General features: G+C 42.0%; 1 protein-coding gene across 1 annotated transcript in view; it reads left to right on the forward strand.

The window, feature by feature from the left end:
- The first annotated feature begins 18,750 nt into the window (after window positions 1–18,750).
- LOC121541302 (arrestin-C-like) overlaps window positions 18,751–19,642 on the forward strand; it is a 6,492-nt gene continuing 5,600 nt past the window's right edge. The window contains exon 1 of the mRNA XM_041850285.1: window positions 18,751–18,825. The gene's annotated coding sequence lies outside the window, so the exon portion shown is untranslated. The remainder of the gene's footprint in view (window positions 18,826–19,642) is intronic.

Raw genomic sequence — 19,642 nt, forward strand, 5'->3', positions numbered from 1 at the left:
AATTTGACCCGCATGTTCTCATTCTGTCTTCTGGAATTTAAGTTCAAGTTTATTATAAAGCATTGGCAAAACAAGTATGAAAATTCATGTTTCTACATGATGAATCAAATGAACAAATGACAGAGAAAGAATAGGAGAGATCTGGGTCAAATATAATCTCTCTCTAGAATAGCAGAGAAACATAAAGCCATCACAACATACTGTAGCAACTCCAACAGCAGTAGAGGTCCTTAGACTCTTACTATATACTGTAGCAACTCCAACATCCTACTGCAACAGCAGTAGAGGTCCTTAGACTCTTACTATATACTGTAGCAACTCCAACATCCTACTGCAACAGCAGTAGAGGTCCTTAGACTCTTACTATATACTGTAGCAACTCCAACATCCTACTGCAACAGCAGTAGAGGTCCTTAGACTCTTACTATATACTGTAGCAACTCCAACATCCTACTGCAACAGCAGTAGAGGTCCTTAGACTCTTACTATATACTGTAGCAACTCCAACATCCTACTGCAACAGCAGTAGAGGTCCTTAGACTCTTACTATATACTGTAGCAACTCCAACATCCTACTGCAACAGCAGTAGAGGTCCTTAGACTCTTACTATATACTGTAGCAACTCCAACATCCTACTGCAACAGCAGTATAGGTCCTTAGACTCTTACTATATACTGTAGCAACTCCAACATCCTACTGCAACAGCAGTAGAGGTCCTTAGACTCTTACTATATACTGTAGCAACTCCAACATCCTACTCCAACAGCAGTAGAGGTCCTTAGACTCTTACTATATACTGTAGCAACTCCAACATCCTACTCCAACAGCAGTAGAGGTCCTTAGACTCTTACTATATACTGTAGCAACTCCAACATCCTACTGCAACAGCAGTAGAGGTCCTTAGACTCTTACTATATACTGTAGCAACTCCAACATACTACTGCAACAGCAGTATAGGTCCTTAGACTCTTACTATATACTGTAGCAACTCCAACATCCTACTGCAACAGCAGTAGAGGTCCTTAGACTCTTACTATATACTGTAGCAACTCCAACATCCTACTCCAACAGCAGTAGAGGTCCTTAGACTCTTACTATATACTGTAGCAACTCCAACATCCTACTGCAACAGCAGTAGAGGTCCTTAGACTCTTACTATATACTGTAGCAACTCCAACATCCTACTGCAACAGCAGTAGAGGTCCTTAGACTCTTACTATATACTGTAGCAACTCCAACATCCTACTCCAACAGCAGTAGAGGTCCTTAGACTCTTACTATATACTGTAGCAACTCCAACATCCTACTGCAACAGCAGTAGAGGTCCTTAGACTCTTACTATATACTGTAGCAACTCCAACATCCTACTCCAACAGCAGTAGAGGTCCTTAGACTCTTACTATATACTGTAGCAACTCCAACATCCTACTCCAACAGCAGTAGAGGTCCTTAGACTCTTACTATATACTGTAGCAACTCCAACATCCTACTGCAACAGCAGTAGAGGTCCTTAGACTCTTACTATATACTGTAGCAACTCCAACATCCTACTGCAACATCCTCTTTAGCTCATTTGTTAGAGCATGGCGCTTTAATGCCCGGATAGTGGGTTTGATTCCCAAGACCACCTGTACTTAAAAATTTATGCACACGACTGTAAGTCGCTTTGGATAAAAGTGTCTGCTAAATAGCATATATTATTATTATAATATCCTGCTGATACTGCTGAGCTAGTTGTTCTATATCAGACTCTCCTCATATGTGTGAGGCAAATGCATGTAAGGCTCAGAACTTTAAGGACTTGAAGTGAATAAGACTCGTCTTCACTAATAAAACTTTGCATAGGTTAAGATGGAGATATACTTCCATCAGTGGAGGCTGCTGAGGGGAGGACGGCTCATAATAATGGCTGGAATGGAGTCTAATGGATGGAATGGAGTCTAATGGAATCAAACACATGAAAACCATGTTTTTGATACCATTCCATTTACTTCATTCCAGCCATTATTATGAGCCGTCCTCCCCTCAGCAGCCTCCATTGACTTCCATCTACAGGCCACTGTGATGCAAGAGGCATCATTGAGCAGTTATGTGAATGCAAATAAATATAAGGCAAAGTCAATCTGTTTGTCTGTAGGAACACACCAGCCGACACCAAGCTCATCAGCTTACCCTCACACTCAGTCAATCCTATTGGAGTCAGGCTGAAGATTACTTTGACCACTGCAGCACAGATCAGAAACATGGACATAAACAGGGTTTTGCCCTATTACACATCTCAGATATACCTTCACATAATGGAGGTATTATGAAATATACACTTAGTGTACAAAACATTAGGAACACCTTCCTAATATTGAGTTGCATCTCCTTTTGCCCTCAAAACAGCCTCAATACATCGGGGCATGGACTCTACAAGGTGTCGAAAGTGTTCCACAGGGATGCTGGCCCATGTTGACTCCAATGCTTCCTACAGTTGTGCCAAGTTGGCTGGATGTCCTTTGGGTGGTGGACCATTCTTGATACACATGGGAAGCTGTTGAGCGTGAAAAATCCAGCAGCGTTGCAGTTCTTGACACACTCAAACCAGCGTGCCTGGCACCTACTACCATACCCCGTTCAAAGGCACTTAAATATTTTGTCTTGCCCATTTACCCTCTGAATGGCACACATAGACAATCCATGTCTCAAGGCTTAAAAATCCTTCTTTAACCTGTCTCCTCCCTTTCATCTACACTGATTAAAGTGGATTTAATAGGTGACAACAATAAGGGATCATAGCTTTCACCTGGTCAGTCTATGTTATGGAAAGAGCAGGTGTTCCTAATGTTTTGTCCACACCGTTTTTTGGTATAAATCAGCATATAACAAAACTACATCCTCTTTCCTCTATCGTTTTTTTTACCAACAGCATCCATTACAGTGGGCTGTGCTGCTGTGTAAGTGAAACATGTCGCTCACATGCCCTGTTGTGAACTACAGAGCAAATACAGTGTAAAGTGACTATGCATAGATAATAAACAGCGAGTAGAAGCAGTGTAAAAACAAAGGTGTGGGTAGCCATGATTAGCTGTTCAGCAGTCTTATGGCTTGGGGGTAGAAGCTGTTAAGGAGCCTTTTGGACCTAGACTTGGCGCTCCGGTATCGCTTGCCGTGCGGAAGCAGAGAGAACAGTCTATGACTTGGGTGACTGGAGTCTGACAATTTTTGGACTGTGTGTGTGTGTGTATGAGAGAGAGAGATTTTTTTAAAATTGTTTATTATCTATTTCACTTGCTTTGGCAATGTAAACATATGTTTCCCATGCCAATAAAGCCCTTACATTTAATAGAGAGAGAGAGAGAGACAAAGGAACTGAATAAAATTAAGAAATGCTATAAATGGAAGGAAAGTAGTGTTGAAACCTACCAAAAAACAATTAGGCAACAACAAATTCAATATCTTTTAGACAACTTCCTGGACAAAACGTTCCACTGTAATAGTGAAGGTGTAAACTTGGCAGTAGAAAACCTAAACAGTATATTTGACCTCTCAGCTTCCCTATCAAATCTAAAAAATCTCTAACAGAAAACCGAAGAAAAGTAACAACAATAACAAATGGTTTGATGAAGAACAAAAACCTAAGAAAGAAATTGAGAAACCTATCCAACCAAAAACATAGAGACCCAGAAAACCTGAGCCTACGCCTTCACTATGGTGAATCACTAAAACAATACAGAAATACACTATGGAAAAGAAGGAACAGCATGTCAGAAATCAGCTCAATGTAATTGAAGAGTCCATAGACTCTAATCACTTCTGGGAAAACAAAAAACAAAAAATAAGACAAAATAACTGAAAACTTGATCGTGCATAACTATTCACCCCCAACTAGCCCCCCAAAGTCAATACTTTGTAGAGCCACCTTTTGCGGCAATTACAGCTTCAAGTCTTTTGCCCATTTATCAAGGCAAAACTGCTCCAGCTCCTTAAAGTTATATGGGTTCCGCTGGTGAACAGCAATCTTGAAGTCATACCACAGATTCTCATTTGGATTGAGGTCTGGGCTTTGACTAGGCCATTCCAAAAAACTGAAATGTTTCCCCTTAAACCACTCAAGTGTTGCTTTAGCAGTATGCTTAGGGTCATTGTACTGCTGGAAGGTGAACCTCCGTCCCAATCTCAAATCTCTGGAAGACTGAAACAGGTTTCCCTCAAGAATTTCCCTGTATTTAGCGCCATCCATCATTCCTTCAATTCTGACCAGTTTCCCAGTCCCTGCTGATTAAAAACATCCCCACAGCCTGATGCTGCCTCCACCATGGGGGTGGTGTTCTCGGGGTGATGAGAGGTGTTGGGTTTGCGCCAGACATAGCGTTTTCCTTGATGGCCCAAAAGCTTAATTTTAGTCTCATCTGACCAGAGTACCTTCTTCCATATGTTTGGGGAGTCTCCCACATGCCTTTTGGCGAACACCAAACCAAAAAGCTAATTTTTTTCTTTAAGCAATTGCTTTTTTCTGACCACTCTTCCATAAAGCCCAGCTCTGTGGAGTGTACGGCTTAAAGTGGTCCTATGGACAGATACTCCAATCTCCGCTGTGGAGCTTTGCAGCTCCTTCAGGGTTATCTTTGGTCTCTTTGTTGCCTCTCTGATTAATGCCCTCCTTGCCTGGTCCGTGAGTTTTGGTGGGTGGCCCTCTCTTGGCAGGTTTGTTGTGATGCCATATTCTTTCCATTTTTAATAATGGATTTAATGGTGCTCCGTGGGATGTTCAAAGTTTCTGATATTTTTTTATAACCCAACCCTGATCTGTACTGTTTGCACCAGATCTTATTTAGGGGCTTCATAGCAAAGGGGGTGAATACATATGCACGCACCACTTTTCCGTTATTTTTTTTTTTATTCTTTTCATTTCACTTCACCAATTTGGATTATTTTGTGTATGTCCATTACATGAAATCCAAATAAAAATCCATTTAACTTACAGGTTGTAATGCAACAAAATAGGAAAAACGCCAAGGGAGTTGAATACTTTTGCAAGGCACTGTATATCAACGAATTGGCGAGGGCACTAGAACAGTCTGCAGCACCCGGCCTCACCCTACTAGAATCTGAAGTTAAATGTCTACTGTTTGCTGATGATCTGATGCTTCTGTCACCAACCAAGGAGGGACTACAGCAGCACCTAGCTCTTCTGCACAGATTATGTCAGACCTGGGCCCTGACAGTAAATCTCAGTAAGACAAAAATAATGGTGTTCCAAAAAAGGTCCAGTTGCCAGGACCACAAATACAAATTCCATCTAGACGCCGTTGCCCTAGAGCAAACCAAAAATGATACATACCTCGGCCTAAACATCAGCGCCACAGGTAACTTCCACAAAGCTGTGAACAATCTGAGAGACAAGGCAAGAAGGGCCTTCAATTCCATCAGAAGGAACATAAAATGTGACATACCATTTAGGATCTGACTAAAGATACTTGAATCAGTTATAGAACCCGTTGCCCTTTATGGTTGTGAGGTCTGGGGTCCGCTCACCAACCTAGAATTCACAAAATGGGACAAACACCAAATTGAGACTCTGCATGCAGAATTCTGCAAAAATATCCTCTGTGTACAACGAAAAACACCAAATAATGCATGCAGAGCAGAATTAGGCCGATACCCGCTAATTATCCAAATCCAGAAAAGAGCTGTTAAATTCTATAACTGCTTAAAAGGAAGGGGTTCCCAAACCTTCCATAACAAAGCCATCACCTACAGAGAGATGAGCCTGGAGAAGAGTCCCCTAAGAAAGCTGGTCCTGGGGCTCTGTTCACAAACACAAACAGACCCCATAGAGCCCCAGGACAACACAATTAGACCCAACCAAATCATGATTAAACAAAAAGAGAATTACAGTGAGGGAAAAAAGTATTTGATCCCCTATTGATTTTGTACGTTTGCCCACTGACAAAGAAATGATCAGTCTATCATTTGAATGGTAGGTTTATTTGAACAGTGAGACAGAATAACAACAAAAAAATCCAGAAAAACGCATGTCAAAATGTTATAAATTGATTTGCATTTTAATGAGGGAAATAAGTATTTGACCCCTCTGCAAAACATGACTTAGTACTTGGTGGCAAAACCCTTGTTGGCAATCACAGAGGTCAGACGTTTCTTGTAGTTGGCCACAAGGTTTGCACACATCTCTGGAGGGATTTTGTTACACTCTTTGCAGATCTTCTCCAAGTCATTAAGGTTTCGAGGCTGACGTTTGGCAACTCAACCCTTCAGCTCCCTCCACAGATTTTCTATGGGATTAAGGTCTGGAGACTGGCTAGGCCACTCCAGGACCTTAATGTGCTTCTTCTTGAGCCACTCCTTTGTTGCCTTGGCCGTGTGTTTTGGGTCATTGTCATGCTGGAATACCCATCCACGACCCATTTTCAATGCCCTGGCTGAGGGAAGGAGGTTCTCACCCAAGATTTGACGGTACATGACCCCGTCAAATGTCCCTTTGATGCGGTGAAGTTGTCCTGTCCCCTTAGCAGAAAAAGACCCCCAAAGCATAATGTTTCGACCTCCATGTTTAACGGTGGGGATGGTGTTCTTGGGGTCATAGGCAGCATTCCTCCTACTCCAAACACGGCGAGTTGAGTTGATGCCAAAGAGCTCGAATTTGGTCTCATCTGACCACAACACTTTCACCCAGTTCTCCTCTGAATCATTCAGATGTTCATTGGCAAACTTCAGACGGCCCTGTATATGTGCTTTCTTGAGCAGGGGGACCTTGCGGGTGCTGCAGGATTTCAGTCCTTCACGGCGTAGTGTGTTACCAATTGTTTTCTTGGTGACCATGGTCCCAGCTGCCTTGAGATCATTGACAAGATCCTCCCGTGTAGTTCTGGGCTGATTCCTCACCGTTCTCATGATCATTGCAACTCCACGAGGTGAGATCTTGCATGGAGCCCCAGGCCGAGGGAGATTGACAGTTATTTTGTGTTTCTTCCATTTGCGAATAATCGCACCAACTGTTGTCACCTTCTCACCAAGCTGCTTGGTGATGTCTTGTAGCCCATTCCAGCCAACAATCTTGTCCCTGACATCCTTGGAGAGCTCTTTGGTCTTGGCCATGGTGGAGAGTTTGGAATCTGATTGATTGATTGCTTCTGTGGACAAGTGTCTTTTATACAGGTAACAAACTGAGATTAGGAGCGTTCTCTTTAAGAGTGTGCTCCTAATCTCAGCTCGTTACCTGTATAAAAGACACCTGGGAGCCAGAAATCTTTCTGATTGAGAGGGGGTCAAATACTTATTTCCCTCATTAAAATGCAAATCAATTTATAACATTTTTGACATGCGATTTTCTGGATGTTTTTGTTGTTATTCTGTCTCTCACTGTTCAAATAAACCTACCATTAAAATTATAGACTGATCATTTCTTTGTCAGTCGGCAAACGTACAAAATCAGCAGGGGATCAAATACTTTTTTCCCTCACTGTAGCTATGCTGACATAAAATGGTATAAGATTTTGATCTAGTTAGTTGGATGAGCTATGGGTCTCTTGCTACCGTTCTATATTTTAAGTTTTCCTCTGACATTTCTTTGCACACCCTTGCAACTGTAGCTATAATAACAGCTAATTTCAGATGGAAATGACAGCGTTGACAACGTACAAAATCAGCAGGGGATCAAATACTTTTTTCTCTCACTGTATGTACAGACTCAGTGAGCATAGCCTTGCTATTGAGAAAGGCGGCCATAGGCCGACCTGGCCCTCAAGAGTGCACACTGCCCACAAAATGAGGTGGAAACTGAGCTGCACTTCCTAACCTCCTGCCAAATGTATGACCATATTAGAGACACATATTTCCCTCAGATTACACAGATCCACAAAGATTTCGAAAACAAACCCAATTTTGATATACTCCCTTATCTACTAGCTGAAATACCACAGTGTGCCATCACAGCAGCAAGATTTGTGACCTGTTAGCACAAGAAAAGGGCAACCAGTGAAGAACGAACACCATTGTAAATACAACCCATAATTAAGTTGATTTATTTTCCCTTTTGTACTTTAACTATTTGCACATTGTTACAACACTGTATATATACATAATATGGCATTTGAAAATGTCTTTATTCATTTGGAACTTCTGAGTGTAATGTTTACTGTTAATATTTATTGTTTATTTTACTTTTGTTTACTATCTACTTCACTTGCTTTGGCAATGTTAACATACGTTTCCCATGCCAATAAAGCCCTGAAATTGGAGGGAGAGAGAGGAGAGAGAGAGATAGAAATGAAGGACGGAAGGAGAAAAAACCCCAAAAAGTCTAATCTATTGACAGTTTAAAGACCACTACTTTGTACAAGGATATTAAACTACATATAGAGGCCCAACAGCATTTCACAGAAAATGTCTAGCATACCACTAAAAAACACAAAAAATAATTTGCATACATAACATAATGGTCAATGTTTGGCTCCAAGCATGGATCCCTGAACATGATCTTCATCCCCAAAAAGTTAAGTTCATCTGTCATTTCATTAAAAATATATAATTTCATTGTCAACCAATCAACTTAAACTCAAATCAATTATGTTATCTGTTTAACGGAGGCACTTCAGAATCACTTCATGCATGGGCTTTCTGCTCCCAAATGCTAATTGACAAATATCCATGAATTCCTTCTCTCTCACTTTTCATTTGTTTTGGAATCCAGAGTGGCTGGTCTGCCACTTTCAACTTTCATCCTCTTGAATTAATGTCCCATGGCCATCATGAATAATTAAACCATTCATTCTTCAGTAAATAGAAACATTAAGCTGAGGTTATTGACCCTCCTGTCCTCTCTCTTTGTAAATGTTTTTCTGTAGGATTATCCCAGTATTTATAGCATTGCAATGTCATTTTCTAATACAGTCACTATTGTGGTTGGGACTATAGATTGGGATCTGTGCAGCTCCATTCACCTTTCTTCTGTATTGATTGGTTAGGCCTGCCGTCATGTTAACAATTCCTCATACAAGCATCTGGTTTATGAAACATTATTGAGTACTTTGTTTACAAGGTATGCTAAATATGACGCATTTTGCTATCATCAAAAGTTATTGATTACTCACTTTAGGCAGCTCATTGCTGTAACGTATATGCAGGGAGTCAGGAAGCAGGTGCCGCTGTCTGATGGGCAAAATAAAGAGAGCACTGGAGCAGGATGCCACTGCATTTCGATGGAATCTCGTCATATTTGTCCGAGAGGGACAATAGGGCATCGCTGACCTGGGCGGACTGCTGGATGTGCTGGGGGACTGGCTTGCTGGGACAAAATATGGTAGAAGGTCCTCCGCTAGTTGGAGATGAATCCTCTCGGGTGTTGTCGAGGTGGTGGAGAACCTAATTCATTAACGTACCCAGTAGAGGTGTTCCTGTTAGTCGACCGTCTGGGAGATATCCTTAACTTCTGCTGCTTCCATATTTTCGAGAGGCAGTATTCTGTAACGTAAACGCAGGGAGTCAGGAAGCAGGTGCAGAAGGTAAGTTTAATAATAATAAACATGAAGATAATACAAAACAGGAGAAACGTATTGAACGTAACTAAAACCAATACTGCCTGATGACTGAGGCTACTGAGGGCTATATGAAGGGAGAGTAATCAGTGTGGTGATGAAGTCCAGGTGTGTGTAACGCTGGGGAGCAGGTGTGCGCAATGATGGTTGCCAGGTGTGCGCAATGAGGGTTGCCAGGACCGGTGGTTAGTAGACCAGCGACGTCGAGCACCGGAGGGAGGGAGCAGGAGTAGGCTTGACAATTGCTTATTGTTTAGCGCCTTCCCCATTTTCCTTGGCAGTGAGACACCTTTCCTTATCACACACATATACTGTACATGACTCAATTCATCTCTCTCTCTCTCTCTCTCTCTCTCTCTCTCTCTCTCTCTCTCTCTCTCTCTCTCTCTCTCTCTCTCTCTCTCTCTCTCTCTCTCTCGCTCTCTCTTTCTCTCTCTCTCTCGTTCTCGTTCTCTCTCTCGTTCTCTCTCTCTCTCATTCTCTTTCTCTCTCTCGTTCTCTCTCTCTTTCGCTCTCTCTCTCTCTCTTTCTCTCTCTCTGTCTCTCTCTTTCATTCTATCTCTCTCGTTCTCTCTCTCTCATTCTCTTTCTCTCTCTCGTTCTCTCTCGTTCTCTCTCTCTTTCTCTTTCTTTTTCTTTCTTTCTTTCTTTCTTTCTTTCTTTCTTTCTTTCTTTCTTTCTTTCTTTCTTTCTTTCTTTCTTTCTTTCTTTCTTTCTTTCTTTCTCTCTCTCTCTCTCTCTCTCTGTCTCTGCCTCTGTCTCTCTCTGTCTCTCTTGTTCTCTCTCGCTCTCATTCTCTTTCTCTCTCTCTCTCTCTCTCTCTGCTCTCTCTCTCTCTCTCTCTCGTTCTCTCTCTCTGTCTCTTTCTCTCTCGTTCTATCTCTCTTTCTCGTTCTCTCTCGCTCGCTCTCTCTTGTTCTCCCTCTCTCTGTCTCTCTTTCATTCTCTCTCTCTCGTTCTCTCTCTCATTCTCTTTCTCTCTCTCTCTCTCTCTCGTTCTCTCTCTCTCGTGCTCTCTCTCTCTGTCTCTTTCTCTCTTGTTCTCTCTCTCTCTTTCTCTTTCTCGCTCTCTCTCTTTCTCACTCTCTCTCTCTTTCTCTCTCGCTCTCGCTCTCGTTCTCTTTCTCTCTCTTTCTCTTTCTCTTTCTCTTTCTCTTTCTCTTTCTCTTTCTCTTTCTCTTTCTCTTTCTCTTAATCTTTCTCTCTCTCTCTCTCTCTCTCTCTCGCTCTCTCTCTCTCTGTCTCTTTCTCTCTCGTTCTCTTTCTTTCTTTCTTTCGTTCTTTCTTTCGTTCTTTCTTTCTTTCTTTCTCTCTCTATCCTCTTTCTCTTTCTCTTTCTCTTTCTCGTTCTCTCTCTCTCGTTCTCTCTCTCTCTCGTTCTCTCTCTCGTTCTCTCTCGCTCAGGACAGCAGCGTAATTCCTGTGGTCTGACGTTCAGAACCACGAGTGACCATGAGGTAGTGCAGCGCAGCCACTCCACAACAACTTATGTTTTGTAAATAATAGGGACTACATCTGTAAAATATGAAAATAGACTTATCAAGGTACAGTATTGTGGTTAAGTGCCTTGCTCAAGGGCCACATCAACAGATTTTACACCAGTCTGCTCAGGGATTCGAACCAGCGACCTTTCGCTTACTGGCCCAACGGTCTTGCCTGCCCTTTCCAAGCCAGTGACCATATTTAGAATGCAGGGTGCCAGCTTCCTGACCGTATCGACCCAAACATCTCTACCAGTCCTCCTGTCTGGCATAGTGCCTCACAGAGAGAGTCACGCCCTGACCTATTGAACTCTTGTTTGTTGAGTCAGGGTGTGGAATTCTATGTTAGATATTCTATGTTTAGGTTCTAGTTTTTCTATGTCTGGCCGGGTTTGATTCCCAATCAGAGGCAGCTGTCGCTCATTGTCTGTGATTGGGGATCATACATAGGTAGCCCATTGCCTACTGTGTATTGTGGGATCTTGTTCCTGTTAGGCTGGTATGTGTATAGCCTTTTGGACTTCACGTTACGTTGTTTCTTGTTTTGTTGAATGTTTATTGAGTTAATAAACATGTACGCTTTTTACGCTGCACCTTGGTCCAACCCGTCTCTCAACGTTTGTGACAGAGAGAGAGAGGGAGAGAGAGAATGAAATGTTCTAAATGCCTGATCAGGACTCATGGTGTTCTGGAAGCAAGGTTTGCCAGTCCCCAGGTGTCTTGTCTATCTATAGGCTGCTGAATTGATTAAGGGATAAATCTCCCTCAATCTGTCTGCCGTCTAACTTAGTCTGTAATTGGATTGTGTTGCAGATCAGTTGTGTACTAGGAGACTCCCAGTTAAACTCTCAGGGGGCTCTATTGAGAGGTCGGCTATGATGGGGCATGCCAGAGAGGCATCAGAGAGGCATCCTACACTCTTAGAACAAAAAGGTGCTATCTAGAACACAAGTGTTATTCAGCTGTCCCCATAGCAGAACCCTTTTTGGTTCCAGTTAGAACCTTTTGGTTCCAGGTAGAGCCCTTTTGGGTTTCATGTAGAACCCTTTACAGAGGGTTCTACATGGAACCCAAAAGGGTTCTACCTGGAACTAAAAAGGGTTCTATCTGGAACCGAAAGGGTTCTCTATGGAGACAGCCGAAGAACCTGTTTGGAACCCTTTTTTCTAATAGTGTACCGACTGGCACTGCACTCTCTGGCATTGCAAATGTATTGAGACTGTGGCAGTGGTTGTTGCCCACAAAAGCCTATGATCAAACACGGATACTTACTAAGGAAACTCCAAGGCTACTTGTACACTTAGTATTGGAAATAATGGCTACAGTATAGAATAATATCTGGCACCTCTTTCTAGGCATTCTTAGTCTGGCTGATGCCAAACTTGTGTTATACCATGTGGTCTATATCAACCAGCCTAAGGCATCCAGGTTATGTTAAAGCAATAAGGCCCGATGGGGTTTGGTATATGGCCAATATACCACGGCTAAGGGCTGTTCTTATGCACGACACAAAGCGGAGTGCCTGGATACAGCCCTTAGCTGTGGTATATTGGCCATATACAGTGGGGGAAAAAGTATTTAGTCAGCCACCAATTGTGCAAGTTCTCCCACTTAAAAAGATGAGAGAGGCCTGTAATTTTCATCATAGGTACACATCAACTATGACAGACAAAATGAGAAAAAGAAATCCAGAAAATCACATTGTAGGATTTTTTATGAATTTATTTGCAAATGATGGTGGAAAATAAGTATTTGGTCAATAACAAAAGTTTCTCAATACTTTGTTATATACCCTTTGTTGGCAATGACACAGGTCAAATGTTTTCTGTAAGTCTTCACAAGGTTTTCACACACTGTTGCTGGTATTTTGGCCCATTCCTCCATGCAGATCTCCTCTAGAACAGTGATGTTTTGGGGCTGTCGCTGGGCAACACGGACTTTCAACTCCCTCCAAAGATTTTCTATGGGGTTGAGATCTGGAGACTGGCTAGGCCACTCCAGAACCTTGAAATGCTTCTTACGAAGCCACTCCTTCGTTGCCCGGGCGGTGTGTTTGGGATCATTGTCATGCTGAAAGACCCAGCCACGTTTCATCTTCAATGCCCTTGCTGATGGAAGGAGGTTTTCACTCAAAATCTCACGATACATGGCCCCATTCATTCTTTCCTTTACACGGATCAGTCGTCCTGGTCCCTTTGCAGAAAAACAGCCCCAAAGCATGATGTTTCCACCCCCATGCTTCACAGTAGGTATGGTGTTCTTTGGATGCAACTCAGCATTCTTTGTCCTCCAAACACGACGAGTTGAGTTTTTACCAAAAAGTTATATTTTGGTTTCATCTGACCATATGACATTCTCCCAATCCTCTTCTGGATCATCCAAATGCACTCTAGCAAACTTCAGACGGGCCTGGACATGTACTGGCTTAAGCAGGGGGACACGTCTGGCACTGCAGGATTTGAGTCCCTGGCGGCGTAGTGTGTTACTGATGGTAGGCTTTGTTACTTTGGTCCCAGCTCTCTGCAGGTCATTCACTAGGTCCCCCCACGTGGTTCTGGGATGTTTGCTCACCGTTCTTGTGATCATTTTGACCCCACGGGGTGAGATCTTGCGTGGAGCCCCAGATCGAGGGAGATTATCAGTGGTCTTGTATGTCTTCCATTTCCTAATAATTGCTCCCACAGTTGATTTCTTCAAACCAAGCTGCTTACCTATTGCAGATTCAGTCTTCCCAGCCTGGTGCAGGTCTACAATTTTGTTTCTGGTGTCCTTTGACAGCTCTTTGGTCTTGGCCATAGTGGAGTTTGGAGTGTGACTGTTTGAGGTTGTGGACAGGTGTCTTTTATACTGATAACAAGTTCAAACAGGTGCCATTAATACAGGTAACCAGTGGAGGACAGAGGAGCCTCTTAAAGAATAAGTTACAGGTCTGTGAGAGCCAGAAATCGTGCTTGTTTGTAGGTGACCAAATACTTATTTTCCACCATAATTTGCAAATAAATTCATAAAAAATCCTACAATGTGATTTTCTGGAGAAAAAAATTCTCAATTTGTCTGTCATAGTTGACGTGTACCTATGATGAAAATTACAGGCCTCTCTCATCTTTTTAAGTGGGAGAACTTGCACAATTGGTGGCTGACTAAATACTTTTTTTCCCCACTGTACCACAAACCCCCGAGGTGCCTTATTGCTATTAGAAACTGGTTACCAATGTAAAAAAAAAAACGCTCTGATATACCATGGCTTTCAGCCAATCAGCCTTCACGGCTCGAACCACCTGGTTTATCATTGAAAATAGAAAATGTCCCATCTTACTGTATATGTCACTCATCTAAATTGACTTCCAGATCCACATGACGTCAATGGTTGTACTACGAAAATGTCACATCTCATATGAGTACATAGACCTGATTGAGTTTGAGGCCTTTCACAGAAGTTGTCAGGATGATGCAGAGGAACTCCTTGAATCAGATTTCTGGTTCTTTTGCAGGAGAGGACAGGTGTTGGGATCCCTAATCCAAGTCCGATGAGAAGGCTTCCAGGAGTCAAATGTTGGCCCAGTGGAGTTGTTAGAGTTGAGCTCATTAATGAACCAAACTTTGCGCTTGTGTGTGTGTGTGTGTGTGTGTGTGTGACAGAGAAAGTGTGAGACACAGATAGGTGATATGACAGTATTTGAAGTGTTTGGGGGAGTAGAACATGGTAAGTGAATGGTATATAGCTGGATGTTATGTCAATGAAGTGCACACCAAATCTGAACTCACTCCCCACTTTTAAAATATTTGACTCCACAACAGCTATTTAAGACAGAGCTTAACGGTAAGGGGATTACCTTAATTACAAAGAACGTTATTATAGCAGTATCCCCTCCTACGACTACAGGTATGGACGCCTTATAGCGTCACCTGAAATCAGAAGCAAATCAAGGCAAGGCCAGGAGGTTGTGCCCTTCTGAGAACTAGGAGAACTAAACAGGATAAGGTAGAAGTACACCATTAAGAACAGTATCACAAAGCAAGGAAGGCAGCCTTGATGCATGTTTTTTTCCGAAGAACCCTAAATATCGGAGACTTAGCAGACTCTGTTCAAAGACGGACAACAAAACTCACAACTAGCAATGAACATCATCATTAACATTATTCAAACATCGTTTTCAATGTCTCACTAGTGGTCTACCATTCATAGTTGTCACTTCAACAAATGATTGAAACTTAATGGTCTTGGTGTGTGAATAACACAGTCACCTCAATCGACTCGTGTTTTAATTGGTTTCCAACAAAGGTGTTAGCCTTGGTGCCTGGGTAATTATTGGTGTTAGGGTTAGTGTAGGGTTGCACCTGCCTGAGTACGGTTAAGGACAGTGTTACAGGGGCTTGGCAAGCTAATCCGAGTGAGGGGCCTTCAGGGCCATAAATAACAAGATGGTTAGATTTAAATGTGTAAGTCGCTCTGGATAAGAGCGTCTGCTAAATGATGTAAATGTAAATGATTTAGGATGGTCATAGGGATACTATTTCACATTTTGTGAAAAAATAAATACAATACCATATTTCCTTCTGTAATTCATAATAGTTTATTAATTGATTCAGAATTTGAAAGATGTATTCAAATAGCAAAATGTGAGGAATTTAATTTGTCAAGTGGGGAAATTGCAATTGCTAAAACATGCAAAAACGATTAATTGTAAGAACCTTAATATAATTTTCCCTCATTACAGTAACATCACCAGGAACTTCATTGTGGCCACTGACAAGAGGACATAACCAGAGTTCAAACATAAAGGCATGGATTAACCAAGTGTGTCCAGGGGTCACTTTTCAAGTAATTCCATGGGCCATCTGTTAAGGTACGTAGACTTGCATGTCCTTGCAGGGAGGGAGTGTTCTGATATTCTCTGTGAAGCCAACATTTGAGCAAGATACCAGTGAAATACTTTCTCTTTGCTTCAGTGTCTCATACGTGGAAGTCCACACTTGCACAGGATGTTCCGTAACACTGCTTGATCTGGTTATAATGCACTGTAAGCATGTCATAAGCATGCTTGTATAATGTATATTGCTATGTATGATGTCTTGTTAGCATGTCATAAGGATCCAGACATATAGAGAGACATTATATATTAGGCTTAGGCTATAAGCCTTATAACGAGACACTAGCTAAGTTTCCATTAACTTTGTCCAGTGATTTTTTGTCAACATTTAGAAAGTCAGCATAGAATGTAGATGGGAAGATTCCCTGCCAGGTGCATTTCTATTAAACTGTGTTGTGTCGACAAAAACAGCTGGACATAATGACATCACAAGTAACACCTAACACCTTTTTCTCAAAAACCTAGTTGAGTATGTTGAATAAAGTGGTTGAAGTGTTTTCCATTATCCATTTAGGCAAATTGTGCGACAGCCTGTATGCCCTCCCACATATCTGTTTCATGTCTCCATTATCCATTTAGGCAAATTGTGCGACAGCCTGTATGCCCTCCCACATATCTGTTTCATGTCTCAGGTAGCCCGTAAAAGCCAGCATGGATAGAATGCGAGATTTGACTAATATGTTTTCTAATCATTCTCATGTGCCTACGTATAGGCCTAGTAGGGATCAGAAACTATTTGATGTTGAAACTTCAAATTGCAATGTAAAGCAATACATCTTCTTGATGCTCCTGGAAACACCACAAGCAATTCTTGTCTTTATAGTAGAGTAAATTGTTTTAGCAAGAAGTGGGCATTTAGAATGGAATGTGGAGTGGAGCTTTATAGTTATGTGATCAGAGTTACGTGCCCCGTGTAGGCCTACTGTAAAAATTATTCGGCAATCATCATTTATTTGAAAAACAGCGTTTCCATCATCATTTATCGCAATAAAGAAACTTCAACAAAAAAAATCCACCCCTGTTGAACGGATACTTAAAAATAAATAAAATCTGTTGTTCTCCTACTTCTGCCGTTTCCATTAACAAGGTTGCAATTATTTATTTTGCGACATTGCTTTTGTCTAATAAACCTGGGTCAATGGAAAACGACCTATTATTATCCTGGACTACTATGACAGGTTCAGCATGAGAGTCTCAGCAGGGTCAGTAACAACAGAGTGGGTCAGTAACAACAGAGTGGGTCAGTAACAACAGAGTGGGTCAGTAACAACAGAGTGGGTCAGTAACAACAGAGTGGGTCAGTAACAACAGAGTGGGTCAGTAACAACAGAGTGGCACAGACAGTTTGCCCTGGCGATTAACATGATTGTGAAGTCTGCTGAAGCTGAGTGCCGGGGCCTCCGAACCAAATCTGGGTTGCGACAGTCAGGACCTTGATGGACGACCTGACAGTCACTACAGACAATGCCAGGATACAGGTGGATTCTGCAAGGGCTGAAGATGCTGATCGGATGGGCCAGGATGAGCTTCAAGCCAACAAAGTCGAGTTCCATGGAGCTGAAAAAGGGCAAGGTCATGGAAAGATTACGCTTCAACATTGCAGGTAAGCCGATCCCAACCATCTCGGAAAAAACAGTGAAGAGCTTTGGCAAGGTGTTCAACAGCAGCCTGAAGGACTCAACATCAATTCAGGATTCTTGTCAAGAGCTGGAGAGCTGGCTGAGAGCGGTAGATCGGTCTGGACTGCCTGGCAAGTTTAAGGTGTGGATGTATCAGCACGGTATCCTTCTGAGGATACTCTGGCCTCTGCTTATCTCCAACGCCCCCATCTCCACTGTCGAGAACTTGAAGAGGAAGGTCAACAGCTATCTCCGGAGGTGGCTGAGGTTGCCACGGAGTCTGAGCAGCGTCGCCCTCTACTGGAACAAGAACATTGTCAAGACAACTCTGAGACCAGATATCACCCTGGTCTCAGAGTACACAAAGACCATTATCATTCTGGAACTGACAGTCCCTTGGGAAGATCGTCTAGCGGAGGCGTACAAGAGGAAGAGGCCCAAGTACGAGGGACTGGTCATCGACTGCTGGAAGCATGGCTGGAAGGCTAGGCACATGCCTATGGAAATAGGCTGCAGGGGTTTTACAGAGCCTACAGCACTCTGCATCAATGGAGAGCCCTCACCAGCACCAACGAGGCAGCTGAAAATGTATAGTTCAAGCCTGAGCAGATATTGTTAGATGAACACATTACAGCACTAAGCAGATATTGTTAGATGAACACATTACAGCACTAAGCAGATATTGTTAGATGAACACATTACAGCACTAAGCAGATATTGTTAGTTGAACACATTACAGTACTAATCAGATATTGTTAGATGAACACAATATTTAAGTTAATTCAACTAAACTAGTAATGTAGACAACTTATAAGATATGTTTAGCAAACTCAAAATATATATTTTTTCACACTCAATTGCGAAAAGTTTAGTTAATTTACAAAGTTTTGTAGCCAATTACCAAGGTAGGCCTCTTTCCTATAGAGTGCAATACCCTGTGAGGATTAGATGTTCAGCATAAAGCCACGGAACCAACAACAGACTTTAGAGAATCACTGTTGTTTTACAGTTACCATAGATCAGGGTCATGTCTCTGTCCCTGGGAGTAATTTACTGTGCATTACACATTTTACTTCTGTTGGCTGTTGTATTTTTAAACCATTTGTTGTAAAAAAAAAAAAAAAAAAAGAAGTTTTCTGATTGAATAATTGGATTGAGAGACAGACAACAGCTTCTGAAAGAGGAGAAAGGGGGAGGGGGAGGGGTCAGAGTTCCGGCTATAAAGAGTGATGTCAACAGTCAGAGACTACACTCTAACCACAGAACGCTCAAGGGATTTGAACATCAGTGGAGCACTGATACCTTTAAGAAAAGGTAAGACATCACCATTCTTTTTGCTTCACAGCTTTGTAGTTTTGTAGTGGGAGGGATGAAGGAAGAGCTTTACTCTGTGGACATCAAAAGGACATTATAACAACAGAGGACGTTGTAGCTGCAAATAGGTTGAATAATTGACACTTCAACGCCTACACAGTTTTCAACTGGCTTTAAAACGGAATTGATGCTGACATGATATTACCACTGTAATATAGTTGAAAATAAGTTGGTAAATGCTTCAACTTGTAGCAAACCATTTATATTTCGACATTGGGACAACAGTTGCACTTCAATGAACATTACACACTCCTTAATTAGGAGCCTCAAATGTTATAGTATCATAGAACAGGTATTTCCTGTCTACCCTGTTAATACCCATGTCAGTCAGATTTAGTAGGGGACAGTAAAAGGTATTAAGTGAATTACGTTGTAAGGATTATTTTTGTCACTCAGGTCAATGATAGAAAAGTAACATATCATCCCTCCTGTAATTGCATTAAAATGTACAACACTCAGGCATATAGCTACTCAATGTAATTAATTGATATCTGATACTGGAAATGCCAGTGGGTTAAATCCCTGGTAGCCTACTGGCAGTGTCTGCCATTTGTAGGAGAAATGTGCTACTATTGCATTGTGGAACAGAGCTCTCTGATAAAGACAGCTGAATGCTGACAATCTAGTCGAGTCTTAACTTCTTATAGACTACTGAAATATAGTCAACTACTACCTGTAAATTATACACTCTCTGTAACACTCTCCAAATGCAACTCAAGAAGGCCGCTCTCAATGTTCCTCAATACCATGGTGTCTG

Source organism: Coregonus clupeaformis, chromosome 27 (assembly GCF_020615455.1).
Source record: "Coregonus clupeaformis isolate EN_2021a chromosome 27, ASM2061545v1, whole genome shotgun sequence".
Classification (NCBI taxonomy): Eukaryota; Metazoa; Chordata; class Actinopteri; order Salmoniformes; family Salmonidae; genus Coregonus; species Coregonus clupeaformis.